Here is a 15975-nt window from a genome sequence, read left to right as displayed (position 1 = left end):
GAATGTGTAAACCTGCTAAATCTGCAGGGGGTTGAGTACTACTTGTAGGCACTGTATAATGAGCTCCATTTGTAATGCTCCAGTGTCTAATGGGCCCCATAAATGCTGCTCCAGTGTCTTATATCCCCATTTGGAATGCTCAAGTATATGATGGGCCTCATGGATGATGCTCCAGTGTCTTATGGGCCCTAATAATGCTCCATATATAATGGGCCCCATTTCTAATGCTCCAGTGTATCATGTGCCCCATAAATGCTGCTCCAGTGTCTGATCTGCCCCATTTAGAATGCTCCCGTATATGATGGGCCTCATGGATAATGCTCCAGTGTCACATGTCCCCCATTTTGAATGCTCCAGTATGTGATGGGTCCCATTTTTAATTAACCCAGTCATGGTATGTGAAAAAAGCTCCATAGAGTAATCTGAAGTGTGTGCTGCCGCATCCTTCACTTTTGGCGTGTGTAAAGGACACAAGGAAAGTGGTTGCTCCTGACCAGAAGCCTGCACTTACGACTCAGTGCTTGCATTTTTTTAAACTTCAGAAGAGGAGGCGATAGAGCTGGAGGTTGTTTCATCAATGTAAGCCAAAAACAGTTCCTGATGCTCTGGCTTTAAAAGCAGTCTACCTACTCCCAGAAAATGGAGCCTTACAGGCCTTCCAGAGCTACACCATGACGCAGGCTCAACACCTCCTGCCTTAGCTACTATTGTGTTTTTGGCACTACCAGCAGATGCACCACCACCACCATCAGTACCAGCTGGCCCCCCACGCCCACATCCGCCTCTTCCACCATACTTCCTCATGTTTTAGAAAATTGACCCAAAATACCAGCAGATATATGGTACTGTATCAGAAGCGTACAGCTCTATAAAGTCTAGGGATAACAGTAAATCTCCGTATATATTTCATGAGTCATACACAAACGCTCACAGGCTCAGTATGGATTACCCAATAAAATAAAAAGGTGAAAAAGGGTACAGTATCACCAGATACAAGGTATATATAGTATAGTGTAAACATTCTGAATCTCCGTATACATTTCAGGAGGCAGACACAAACGCTCTCAGGCCCAGTATGGATTACACAAGAATATGAAAAGCTGTAAATGGGTAATGTAACACAAGCGTACAGCTGTATACATTGTTAGCCAAATTTGAAATCTCGGTATGTATTTCCGGAGTCACCCTCAGACGCTCACTCAGTCTGGGTTTGACCATAATAAAAAATGTTGTAAAAAAGGTACTGGATAGCAAGATAGCAAGTATATATATTATAGGGTGCAATTGAAATCTCTGTATACATAGTCCCGTAGTCAGTCTCAGACGCTTACTCAGTATGGATTTGACCATAATACTAAATGTCGAACAAAGGTACTGTCTAACAAGATACAAGCTGTATCGAGTATAGGGTAAAAATTGGTATCTCCGATTCACCGTATATATAGAAGGCGTAAACCACACACGCTCACTCACTATGGATGATACCGTAATACAAAAATTTGAACAAAGGTACTGTATCAGCACATACCAGGTGTATCCAGTCTAGGGGTAATTGTAAATTTCCGTCTATACTTCCGGAGTCAGACACAGACACTCACAGGCTCAGTATGTATTACACCAGAATTTAACAAGTAGAAAAAGGGAAATGTAGTCGAAGCGTACAACAGTATACAGTGTTGTGGTACTTTTAAATCTTCGTATATAGTTCAATCTCAGTAAGCCAGTCCAGACTCTTCGCTACTGGAAACTAAATGGATACAAGTACAGACGGAAAGTCGAGTGTTAGCAGAAATTTGGGAATTACTCATCGCGGGAAAACCTCCCGGTAGATGTTGCAGAGGTGATGCAGACCCTCAATTACTGTGTCTGTGGAGACAGTGAAAACGGTTCTTTGTGAAGAAAGGATTGCTTTATCGCAGTAGCGTGGATCACATCACCGTTACTCGTCTCCATCAAATTGTGATCACAGGGAGAGATGTAGACATGGTCCTCACTGCCTATCATGATGTGTCTGGTCATTTTGGAGTGCAAAAGACAGAAGCCACAGACCGTAGGCGATTCTATTGGATTGGCATGAGTTGAGACATTGAAAAATAGTGGCAGGAATGTCACTCGTCTGTGACTATCACAACTGTGAAAGGTGATCATAAAGCACCACAGCATCCGCTTGTAAGTTGACGTCCATTGCAAATAGTAGCCATTGATCATCTGAAGGTAGAGGCTAGCAGGACAGGGCATAGCTACATCTTAACCATCATCGATCAATACACCAAATTTCTAGTGGCCGTCCCTGTGAAGGATTGAACTGCCCAGACTACACAGTGGTGGAGCAGGGAGAGGTAAGTATTGCAACTTGCAAGTGCTGTGGCCATGACCAAGCAGGGGGGGCACACTTGTGGGCGACGGTACTGGCACAGGGCCCCTCATAGTATGCTGGTGTGTCTGACGGCGAGTGGGCCCCCCCACCATCAGAGACACTGTATTGTACTATGAGGGGCCCTGTGCCAGTGCCGTCGGCCATCTGTGGGCCCATCCACCTGTTCAGAGCAACGGAACTTGCCCAGGTGCGCCAGGTGTTGACCCCAGCCATTGGGGTGGGCAGCCCACTTAGGGAGGTTTAAAAAATGGCATATGTTGATGTGTTGGCTGGACATTCAGCTGCTGCAAATAGAGTTGAGCGAAACGAGTCGAAAAATTTCAAAACTCGCCGACTTTTGGTAAAGTCGGGTTTCATGAAACGAAACCTGACCCTAGGGTGAGGTCAGCCACGAGCTCGGCGACTTTAGCGCCAAAGTCGCGTTTCAAAAGTTTGTTTTCTGCCCTTTTTCAGCCAATCAGGATCCACGGACACTGTGGGCAACGTGATGACATAGGCAGGGGTCACCACCATCTTTGAGAAGGGCATGCAAGTGATTGGCTTGCTTTGGGGGGCGTCACAGGGGGTATAAAAGGGCGTGCACGCCGACCGCCATGTTACTCATGCTGATCTCAGAATAGGGAGAGCTGCTGCTGCTGCTGATTCTGTAGGGAGAGTGTTAGGCAGGGAAGAAGATACCAAAAACTACTTCTGCTGCTAGCGATTTAGCCTGTACAACACACCAGTTACTGTGCAGTGCAAGGGGAGGCTATATTTTGGTGCATCAGCTCTGTTGGTTATTAGGCTGCCTTTTAAGGCTTCCTGATAGCTGCATTGCTGTTTTCCCATTGCTTTGCATACTGCTTTTTTAAAAGCAATCCAACATTTTTTTTTTGTCCTGGTGAGGTACTGAGCGTGCATTTTTTCACACCATACAGCGGTGTACGCTCCTCACACAGTACCGTATAACGGCTGTTATCACGGCCACAGTGAAGCTATCTGTGTGTCACTCTGTAAGAATAAGTCGAGGACATGTTCCGTTCTTACAGACCTACACCTTCTAGTTTTGTCTGCTTTTCAAACAGTTAAGTATACAGTCATATGTAAAAGTTTGGGCACCCCTATTAATGTTAACCTTTTTTCTTTATAACAATTTTGGTTTTTGCAACAGCTATTTCAGTTTCATATATCTAATAACTGATGGACTCAGTTATATTTCTGGATTCAAATGAGGTTTATTGTACTAACAGAAAATGTGCAATCTGCATTTAAACAAAATTTGACCGGTGTAAAAGTATGGGCACCCTTATCATTTTCTTGATTTGAACACTCCTAACTACTTTTTACTGACTTCCTGAAGCACTAAATTGGTTTTGTAACCTCATTGAGCTTTGAACTTCATAGCCAGGTGTATCAAATCATGAGAAAAGGTATTTAAGGTGGCCACTTGCAAGTAGTTCTCCTATTTGATTCTCCTATGAAGAGTGGCATCATGGGCTCCTCAAAACAACTCTCAAATGATCTGAAAACAAAGATTATTCAACATAGCTTTTCAGGGGAAGGATACAAAAAGTTGTCTCAGAGATTTAACCTGTCAGTTTCCACTGTGAGGAACATAGTAAGGAAATGGAAGAACACAGGTACAGAAGTGGCAGGCCAAGAAAAATATCAGAAAGGCAGAGAAGAAGAATGCTGAGAACAGTCAAGGACAATCCACAGACCACCTCCACAGACCGGCAGCCTCATCTTGCTGCAGATGGTGTCACTGTGCATCGGTCAACAATACAGCGCATGCATAACGCCTTTTTGTATGACCAAACAACTCAATCTTTGTTTCATCAGTCCACAGGACCTTCTTCCAAAATGTAACTGGCTTGTCCAAATGTGCAGACATACCTCAGGCGACTGTTTGTGGCGTGCTTGCAGAAACGGCTTCTTTCGCATCACTCTCCCATACAGCTTCTCCTTGTGCAAAGTGCGCTGTATTGTTGACCGATGCACAGTGACACCATCTGCAGCAAGATGAGGCTGCCGGTCTTTGGAGGTGGTCTGTGGATTGTCCTTGACTGTTCTCACCATTCTTCTTCTCTGCCTTTCTGATTTTTTTCTTGGCCTGCCACTTCTGGGCTTAACAAGAACTGTACCTGTGTTCTTCCATTTCCTTACTATGTTCCTCACAGTGGAAACTGACAGGTTAAATCTCTGAGACAACCTGGCTATGAAGTTCAAAGCTCAATGAGGTTACAAAACCAATTTAGTGCTTCAGGAAGTCAGTAAAAAGTAGTTAGGAGTGTTCAAATCAAGAAAATGATAAGGGTGCCCATACTTTTGCACCGGTCAAATTTTGTTTAAATGCAGATTGCACATTTTCTGTTAGTACAATAAACCTCATTTGAATCCAGAAATATAACTGAGTCCATCAGTTATTAGATATATGAAACTGAAATACCTGTTGCAAAAACCAAAATTGCTATTAAGAAAAAAGGTTAACATTAATAGGGGTGCCCAAACTTTTACATATGACTGTATTTGCTGTTTGATCACATTCAAAACTATAGAGAGACAGCGTGTGTCAGTCCGTATACTTAAAAAACACGGAGCTTGACAATTTTACGGACACCGGACAGCGGTGTACGTGCACGCTCCTCTCTCAGTACCGTGTAACGGCTGTTATCACGGCCACAGTGAAGCTATCTGTGTGTCACTCTGCAAGAATAAGTCGAGGACATGTTCTGTTCTTACAGACCTACACTCTAGGGAGATTCCTATTCTGCCCAATTCTATATACACCTTGTAGTTTGTCATACACTAGCCAATTTCTGCCTGTGACATAGCGGTGTGATATTCACTGGGCCTCACACAACCCAACAGTGTCCACAAGTGTGTTCAGAAATTCTACATCTCCCCTGTCCTATAGTGACATTTTTCACACCTGCGACATTAAGCCAGTGACATAGCGGTGTGATATTAACTGGGCCTCACACAACAGTGTCCACAAGTGTGTTCAGAAATTCTACATCTCCCCTGTCCTATAGTGACATTTTTCACACCTGCGACATTGAGCCTGTGACATAGTGGTGTGATATTAACTGGGCCTCACACAACAGTGTCCACAAGTGTGTTCAGAAATTCTACATCTCCCCTGTGCTATAGTGACATTTTTCACACCTGCGACATTGAGCCAGTGACATAGCGGTGTGATATTAACTGGGCCTCACACAACAGTGTCCACAAGTGTGTTCAGAAATTCTACATCTCCCCTGTCCTATAGTGACATTTTTCACACCTGCGACATTGAGCCTGTGACATAGCGGTGTGATATTAACTGGGCCTCATACAATCCAACAGTGTCCACAAGTGTGTTCAGAAATTCGACGTCTCCCCTGTCCTATATACACCTTATACCTTGTTCTACATTACTATATAGCTTGTGGGATTTTGTGTACATTTTTACAAAAAATGAGAAAGGCTGGTGGAAGAGGCCGTGGAATTGGGCGGGGGTTGCCAGCTGGTAATGATGGTGTTGGTGGTGGATCTGATGGTAGTGGCAAAAGCAAAATAGGACCGAATGCAGGAAGTGTTGAGCCTGCGTCATCGTCTGGCTCCACAAGGCCTCGAAGGCTTAGTTTTCTAGGAGTTGGCAAACCGCTTTTAAAGCCAGAGCATCAGGAAAAAGTTTTGGCTTACATTGCTGACTCAGCCACCAGCTCTATCGCCTCCTCTTCTGAAGTTGTAAAAAATAAAAGCACTGAGTCATCATTGGAGGGTCATGTTCATGAACCACACCTTTCCTTGTGTCCTTCACCCCAACCAAGATTGAAGGATGACGCAGGCCATACAACTGATTACTCCATGGAGCTGTTTTCACATACCATGCCTGGGTTATCAAGTGAAATGGTGAATTACCCAGGCCAAGATGAATCTGACATGGAGTGCACTGATGTACAGCCACTGATAGATGATTCTGCTGGTACATTGTCCTCGCAGTGTAATGAGCCAGATTCTGACCCTGAGGAGACTCAGGTGCCCCTTCCCGCATACTATACCACCATACACGGTGACACAGAGGAAGGTGCACATGACATTGAAGAGGAAGTGATGGATGACCCAGTTGTTGACCCAGATTGGCATCCATTGGGGGAAGAGAGTGCTGCTTCCAATAGCTCAGATGAGGAGGAGGAGCATCCACAGCAGACATCGACATCGCAACAGCTGTTATCTGGCAGGCCCGGAGCACTCCAAAGACAGGTTCCAAAAATCAAAAGAGTTGCTGGACAGCTTGTCCAGACGGTCAAAATAGCACAGCGTGCTAGGCGCAAAATGTCTTCCAAAGTAGGAAGAGTGCAGTGTGGCACTTTTTTGAACAAAATCCTCATGATCAGGCCAAGGTTATCTGTAAGAAGTGTGCAAAGACCTTTAGCCGAGGGAAAAATCTGAAAAATTTGAATACCAGTTGCATGCTTAGACATTTAACCAGCATGCACTTGCAAGCGTGGACACAACACCAAACCTCAAGTACCACATGTGCAACTGATCACAAAGAAGGTAGTCAGCAACGCTACATTGTTTCCCCAAATTTAAGCCCACCGGTTAGCACAGCAGCAAATGTTGAGGTGTCGTTGCAAGGCCAAAGCAGTCAGGGAATCCCACTGTTATATCAACGAAAGACTGAATCTAGGCCATCAGAAAGAACACCAACTCCATCACCATCATCAACCCTCTCTCAGTCCGCCCTGTCCACCGCTAGTTCCACCATATGCAGCTCTCAAGTCCAGCTCACCCTCCCAGAGACTGAGTAGGTCAAGAAAGTACTCAGTCTCTCATCCGCGTACACTGGGTTTGAACGCCCACATTGCCAAACTAATCTCGTTAGAGATGATGCCCAATCGGTTGGTGGAAAGCGCAGCTTTCCGCGAACTCATGGCCTATGCAGTACCACGCTATGACCTACCCAGTCACCACTTCTTCTCTCGCAAAGCCATCCCAGCCCTCCACCATCATGTGAAAGACCGCATTGTCCATGCACTCAAGCAGTCAGTGAGTGGAAAGGTGCACCTCACAACAGATGCATGGTCTAGTCGGCATGGCCAGGGCCGTTACGTGTCCATCACTGCGCACTGGGTTAATGTGGTGGATGCAGGGTCCACAGGGGACAGTGGTGGTGGGACAGTGCTGTCTAACCCACGGTATAGGAAACAGTTGGCTGTAGGCGTTCGACCCTCCTCCTCCTCCAGAAGCGAAAGCTCGTCCACAGAGCGCAGTCGTACGAGCACTCCATCTGCAGCTGCCACTGTTGCACACGAGGTGTCCCCCTATCGAGCAGCTAGTGGAAAGCGTCAGCAGGCTGTGTTACTGATGATGTGTTTGGGCGACAGACACACCGCGGAGGTGCTGGCCAAGTACTTTCAGCGACAAACTGAGTCATGGCTGGGCAGTATACATCTTGAGGCAGGCAAGGTAGTTAGTGATAACGGCCGTAATTTTGTGGCAGCTATAGCCCTTTCAAAATTCAGCCACATACCTTGCTTGGTTCACACCTTGAACCTGGTGGTGCAGTGCTTCCTCAACAATTATCCGGAGTTAACAGCCCTGCTCCAGAAGGTGCGAAGACTGTGCGCGCACATCCGCCGGTCGCCTGTACACTCCATTCGTATGCAGAAGCTGCAGCGATTGCTCCACCTTCCCAACCACTGCCTCATTATCGACATTGCAACAAGGTGGAACTCCACCCTGCACAAGGTTGAGTGGCTGTGCGAACAGAGGCAGGCCATAATGCATTTGTGGGAGGATACATGGCCAGGCACTTTGAGAGCAGACATGGAGTTGACAGGTGTGCAGTGGTCGAAGCTGAAAGACCTCTGTAAAGTCCTTCAGTGTTTTGAGGAATGCACATGGCTGGTAAGCGCAGACGACGCCATCCTAAGCATGAGCATCCCACTTATGCGTCTGCTCATGCAAACTTTGACGCACCTTAAGGAGCAGGCGTCTGCAGCCAATGTTGACGAGGAGGAAGAGGAGGAGGGAATCCTTGATGACATTCAGCCATTGTCTGCTCAGGGACCTCTCCTGGACGAGGTGGAGGAAGAAGAGGATGAGGAGGATGATGATGGGGATGATTACTTAGGGGAGGAGGATGCATCTCGTGGGGCAAGTGAAAATGTTGGCGTGGCAAGGTCTGGTACAGGGTTTGTGCGTGACTGGAGGGATGTGGATTTGCCAGAAAGTGCTCCTCCAACCAGCACTCGCAGTGCATCATTGACACCGGGAACATTGGCCCACATGTCAGTTTATGCCTTGCAGATCCAAAAAAGGGACCCCCGCATTGCCAAAATGATGAACGACGACGACTACTGGTTGGCCAGTATCCTGGATCCATGCTATAAAGGCAAATTACAAAACATCATGCCACAGGAGAACCTTGACCTAATATTGGCTAATAAACAAGCAACTCTGGTAAACCGGTTGGTTGAGGCATTCCCAGCACACAGCAGCGGTGATGGTTCTCACACGAGCCGTACAGGCCAGGGGCAGCTTGGCAGAGGTGTTCGTGGTGCACACAGCAGAAGTGGCGTTGGAGACAGGGGTTTCATGACAATGTTGTGGACTGATTTTTCAAGTACCGCTCACACAACTGGTAATACTGCATCGATGGAAAGTGACAGGAGACAGCAGTTGTCAACTATGGTTACAAACTACTTTTCCTCCCATATCGATGTTCTCCTGCACAGGTCATTCCCCTTTGACTATTGGGCCGCTAAACTGGACACCTGGCCTGAATTGGCACAATATGCCTTGCAGGAGCTCGCTTGCCCAGCTGCAAGTGTGCTATCGGAAAGAGTCTTCAGTGCAGCTGGATCAATCCTGACCGAAAAAAGGACCCGTCCGTCAACCCAAAATGTGGATGATCTAACCTTCATTAAAATGAACCATGCATGGGTTTCCAAGGATTTTGTCCCACCTTCCCCTGATGACACATAGGGTGACAGAAAAATGGCTTGCTTTGGTCCTCCTCTTCCTGGGACTTGAACAATTTCGCCTTTTGCATCAGCTGAATGTCCAACATCAACATATGCCACTTTCTAAAACTCCCTAACTGTGCTGCCTCCCCCCCATGGCCGGGGTCACCACCTAGCGTATGAAACCGTGCGAGTGCCGTTGCCCTGGACAGGTGGGTAGGCCGACTCTTGGGCGCGGGCACTGGCACAGGGTCCCTCATAGTGCAATCAAGTGTCTCTGACAGTGGTGGTGCACACCCACCGTCAGACACACCGCCGTACTATGAGGGGCCCAGTGCCAGTACCGACGCCCACGAGTGGGCCCCCCTTGCTTGGGCAGGGCCCCAGCATTTGCAATCTTTACCTCTCCCTGCTCCTCCGCTGTATAGTCTGGGCCGTCAAATCCATACTGGGCCTGACATCGTCTTAGCCTGCCTCCTGATCTATAGACATATATTTTGAATGTGTACACTATGCTATCCATACATATTATCCGGGGATACGGTACCCTTTCTCACCTTTGTGCAATCACGTGTAATCCATACTGGGCCTGACACCGTTTGAGCCTGCCTCCTGATCTATAGACATATATTTTGAATGTGTACACTATGCTATCCATACATGTTATCCGGGGATACGGTACCCTTTCTCAACTTTGTGCAATCACGTGTAATCCATACTGGGCCTGACAACGTCTGAGCCTGCCTCCTGATCTATAGACATATATTTTGAATGTGTACACTATGCTATCCATACATGTTATCCGGGGATACGGTACCCTTTCTCAACTTTGTGCAATCACGTGTAATCCATACTGGGCCTGACACCGTCTGAGCCTGCCTCCTGATCTATAGACATATATTTTGAATGTGTACACTATGCTATCCATACATGTTATCCGGGGATACGGTACCCTTTCTCGCCTTTGTGCAATCACGTGTAATCCATACTGGGCCTGACACTGTCTGAGCCTGCCTCCTGATCTATAGACATATATTTTGAATGTGTACACTATGCTATCCATACATGTTATCCGGTGATACGGTACCCTTTCTCACCTTTGTGCAATCACGTGTAATCCATACTGGGCCTGACACCGCCTGAGCCTGCCTCCTGATCTATAGACATATATTTTGAATGTGTACACTATGCTACCCATACATGTTATCCGGGGATACGGTACCCTTTCTCACCTTTGTGCAATCACGTGTAATCCATACTGGGCCTGACACCGTCTGAGCCTGCCTCCTGATCTATAGACATATATTTTGAATGTGTACACTATGCTACCCATACATGTTATCCGGGGATACGGTACCCTTTCTCACCTTTGTGCAATCACGTGTAATCCAAACTGGGCCTGACACCGTCTGAGCCTGCCTCCTGATCTATAGACATATATTTTGAATGTGTACACTATGCTACCCATACATGTTATCCGGGGATACGGTACCCTTTCTCACCTTTGTGCAATCACGTGTAATCCATACTGGGCCTGACACCGTCTGAGCCTGCCTCCTGATCTATAGACATATATTTAGAATGTGTACACTATGCTATCCATACATGTTATCCGGGGATACGGTACCCTTTCTCAACTTTGTGCAATCACGTGTAATCCATACTGGGCCTGAGAACGGCTGGTGAGCTGTTAAGCAAGCTACAGCACCTGTGGTTTGCACACGTAAGTTTTTCATTTTTTCAGGAATGACGGTTAGGCCTAATTCCGGAACTGCGGTTGACCTGCACTTACTGGGAAATCATCGTTCGCGGGTAATAATTGTAATCCCAGATGCCCATCACTAACGTTGTTCAGCGGGTTATCTGCACCTGTAAGCGACAAACGCTGACCTTTTCAGTGTAGCGCACATGCAGCCACGGACATGTAAGGGCATGATACACCAGTTATTGGCCAATCTCACGTGCCAGAGCCTCGCGTGTCCCTCTAGTAAGCCGGACTCGGACCGCGGGGCATGACGGAGTCTCGTTCGTTAACGGAATTAAGCTTGCAATGTGTGCATCTTTTTTGTGGCTGGATGGCTGAGGTTGCCCATGTTGAGTCAAATTACGCCGTAGGCTCCACTCCTGGTGGTGCCCTTCTGGACATTCCTTTAAGGTTCAGCTTTGCAACCATACTGCCCACGTAAAACAAACACTTTGCCTTCATGAACGCTGTTTGGAGGGTCGTGACTCGTGGGAATAACGCCGCCCAATAAGTTAACCTGCTAGAGAGATCCTTCGTTGCTCCCAAGCATGACATCACACTCCCTAGGAGGAAGGTAATGCCACTGTGGCGACCGTACTCCTGGGGGTGACACAAGTGCACTGATGCCCAGCCACTGCTCGATGAATCTGCTGGTACATTGACCCAGACCACTACATTCCCCTCGCACGCTACACGGCCTGAATCTGACCCTGATGAAACTCAGGTTTCCCTTCCCATATACAGTTCCATCTTACATGGTGACAAAGAGGAAGCTGCAGATGAAAGTGCAGGTTCGGCACACCCGCCGTCAGACACAACACCGTACTATCAGGGGCCCTGATCCAGTCCCGTCGCCAACGAGTGGGCCCCCCCTGCTTGCTCAGGATCACAGCACTTGCAAGGTTGAAATACTGTGCAGTGAGATGGAAGACGGGGACGACGAGGAGTCCAGACTAGTACAGGGATTCCCTAGCGAGGAGACTTATTTCATTGTTTTCAATGTTGGGACAGCAATTTTTGGGGAGCACTATACTCTGGAGAATGATAGATGAGGCCCACCATACACTGGAACATTCCAAAGATGGACATCAGACACTGGAGCAGCATTTACAGGGCCCATTATACACTAGAGCATTAGAAATGGGGCCCATTATGTTTGGAGCATTATTTGGGCCCATAAGACAGTGGAGCTTCATCCATGGGGACCAACATATACTGTAGCATTATGTGGAGCTCATCATATACTGTTTCAAACATTATATGGGACCAATGATTCTGTATGGATAAATAGATGGGCCTCATCATGAGATGTAAAAAGTGAAGTATTTTTCATTGTACTATACCGCTATTTCTCTGCCGTATCGGAGCATCATGAGTTGTGGTATGTGTTAAAGGGGCGCTCTTTTGCCCAGGGCACATGAAAACCTGGAGCCAGCCCTACCCCCCCACAACTTTAGCCAAATAACCCCCATTTTTCAGTGCGTAACTAGTATTATGAAGTTAATTAAGGTTGACAAGCTTAAGTAAGAAGAAATGATGCTTTTGGCATTCAAATGGGCACTGTAGGTGTGTTTCCTGTCCTCCTCTCACTGCCGACTTTAATTCCCCATTGACTTACATTGGGTTTCGTGTTTCGGTCGGAACCCCGACTTTTCCCTATAGTCGGCCGATTTTGCTCGACCCGACTTTTGGAAAAGTCGGGTTTCATGAAAGGAAACTCGACCCTAAAAAAGCAAAAGTCGCTCAACTCTAGCTGCAAAGGGCGGAATTGGGCAAGTCCGAGGAAGAGGAGGACAGAAGCGAGGCAGTTTTCTGGCAACCTATGTGTCATCAGGGGAAGGTGGGTCAAAATCCTTTGAAACCCATGCATGGTTCATTTTATTGAAGGTTAGATCATCAACATTTTGGGTAGACAGGAGGGTCCTTTTTTCTGTCAGGATTGATCCAGCAGCACTGAAGACTCTTTCAGATAACACACTAGCAGCAGGGCAAGCGAGCTCCTGTAAGGCATATTGTGCCAATTCAGGCCAGGCGTCCAGTTTAGAGGCCCAATAGTCAAAGGGGAATGACCTGTGAGGGAGAACATCGATATGGGAGAAGTAGTTTGTAACCATAGCTGACAACTGCTGTCTCCTGTCACTTTTAATCGATGCAGTATTAGCAGTCGTGTGAGCGGTACTTGAGAAATCATTCCACAACATGGTCATTAAACCCCTGTCTCCAACGCCACTTCGGCTGTGTGCACCACGAACACCTCTTCCATTGTGCCCACTACGGCTCATGGGAGAACCAGCACCGCTGCTGTGTGCTAGGAAAGCCTCAAACAAACGGTTTACCAGAGTTGCTTGTTTGTTAGCCAATATTATCTCTAGGTTCTCCTGTGGCATGATGTTGTGTAATTTGCCTTTGTAGCGTGGATCGAGGATGCTGGCCAGCCAGTAGTCGTCATCCCTCATCATTTTGGCAATGCTGGGGTTCCTTTTTAGGATCCTCAAGGCATAATCGCACATGTAGGCCAATGTTCCAGGTGTCAGTGATGCACTGCCAGTGGTGGATGGAGGAGCACTTTCTGGCAAATCCACATCCCTGCAGTGATGCACAAACACTGTACCTGACCTTGGAACGCCAACATTTTCTCTTTCCCCCTGAGAAGCATCCTCCTGCCCAAAATAATCATCCCCCTCATCCTCCTCCTCCTCTTCCTCTTCTTCCTCCACCTCGTCCACGACAGTTCCCTGACCAGACAATGGCTGACTGTCATCAAGGCTTCCCTCCTCCTCCTCCACTGCAGACGCCTGATCCTTAATGTGCGTCAAACTTTGCATGAGCAGACGCATAAGTGGGATGCTCATGCTTATAACCCCTTATGTGTATTTTTTACTCTATCATATGATGACACCATTATTGCTCAAAAATAGTTCTATGTGTATGTATGCACATATATATATTTATATATATATATATATATATATATATGTATATTTATATAACATTCTTACCCTTTAAAGAAACATCTTTACACTGACATAATATGTGGCCATTGCATATGTGAAATGACTAACCGCATATCTGATAATTCCTTTCAGCCATTTATCTTGGTATTTCTTCTTGAGAGATTCTCCTCTCCTTCTGCACCCTATACAAACCTCCAATATTGGTAATACCCTCCTTGATATCTTAGTTCTAGTTGTTGCTAGTTTACTAGGCATTTGATTGATGTATCCTTAACTATGGATTATCACTGTATATACTGTATATATGTATATGTTCTTACCTTGTGTTCCACTGGGATAACCTTTATATTTTATGGATTTTTGTGATTTGTTTATCTGTTTTTGTCAATCTCTGATATATCTCTCTTTATATTTCAGCGATAATATGATAAAGGCTCGGGCTGAGCCGAAACGTCTTTTATTTATATCGCTTCCACTGTGTGCTATATTCCTGTTTGGCTCCCACATGTAATAAAATGAACACCTATTTGCATAAAGTCTGTTTGAGTGTGTGGTGAATTTAATTAACTCATGCTTATAATGGCGTCTGTTGTGAGCTCATTTTCGGGTTTGCCTCTGGCTTCTGGTGAGGGTTATGGAGCTGGCTGTGCTGACAGAGGAGTAGTGAGTTCTCTATCTGGACTCCCTTTGTTGGTAAAGGGAGGTAATGAAGCTGATCTAAATGGCAGAGATCGGCCACCTGAGGAAGAGGACTGCGATTGGACATCAGGATTTTCTGATTGGATTTAAGGCAGCCGACTCCCTAGTTTCTTGCTGGTGATTTTTCCTGACTGTGGCTCCTGGTTTCCAGTTTGGTTCCTGCCTTCCTAAAGCTAAGTTTTCTCTGCTATTGTTCATATGAGTTTTTGTCTGGTTTACTTAGTTTTTGTGTTCAGCCAGCCCTGGCTGGGACTGGGCTGAATCCCCATTTTGTCTCTGATCACTTGATCTCTTTTGCTCTGTCTTCAGAATATACCTGAGTGCTGATATAGTGATTTGAAGTCTAGCGACTTCAGGGCCTTTTTCTATCAGACGTATTGGACATTCTTTTTTGCAGGGTTTTTTGCGTGATTGCAGACAGCAGCTTTTCTTTCTTGTCCATTCTAGCTAGCGAGGGCCCCATCGTTTGCTCAGCCTATCTTTCTACCTGTGTCTGTGTTTTCATCTTGTTTCACTGACAATACATGTTGGGGGCTGTCTATTGCTTTGGGGTCTGCTCTGGGGCAGTTTAGATTTTCCCTTTCTTTCTTTAGGCTTATTTAGTTCTCCGGCTGTGATGAGGCGTGTAGGACCACCGTAGGCATGCTCCACGGATACTGTTAGTTGTTGTGGATAGGATCAGGGGTCTGCAATCCGCTAGTTAACAACCTCTCCTGTTTTCTGAGCTTAGCTTGCTTTTTGTTTTTTCCTCCTCGGTGACTCATTCATAACAGGTGTCGTGTGTGCTTACCAGCCGTGTGCATTCCTCAAAACACTGAAGGACTTTACAGAGGTCTTTCAGCTTTGACCACTGCACACCTGACAATTCCATGTCTTCCCTCAAACTCCCTGCCCGTGTATCCTGCCACAAATGCATTACAGCCTGCCTCTGTTCGCACAGCCTCTCAACCAAGTGCAGGGTGGAGTTCCACCTTGTTGCAACGCCTATGATTAGGCGGTGCTTGGGGAGGTAGAGCAATCTCTGCAGCTTCTGCATACGAGTCGAGTGGACGTTTGAGCGACGGATGTATGAGCACAGTCTTTGCACGTTATGGAGCAGGAATGTTAACTCCGGATAATTATTAAGGAAGCACTGCACCACCAGGTTCAAAGTATGAGCCATGCAAGGTATGTGTGTGAGTTTTGCATGGGCTATGGCTGCCACAAAATTACGGCCGTTATAACTGACTACCTTGCCTGCCTCAAGATGTAGACTATCCAGCCATG

Source organism: Dendrobates tinctorius, unplaced genomic scaffold (genome assembly GCF_039654945.1).
Source record: "Dendrobates tinctorius isolate UK_male_01 unplaced genomic scaffold, ASM3965494v1 ptg000013l, whole genome shotgun sequence".
Lineage (NCBI taxonomy): Eukaryota > Metazoa > Chordata > Amphibia > Anura > Dendrobatidae > Dendrobates > Dendrobates tinctorius.
Note: the sequence above shows the minus strand (reverse complement) of the source record.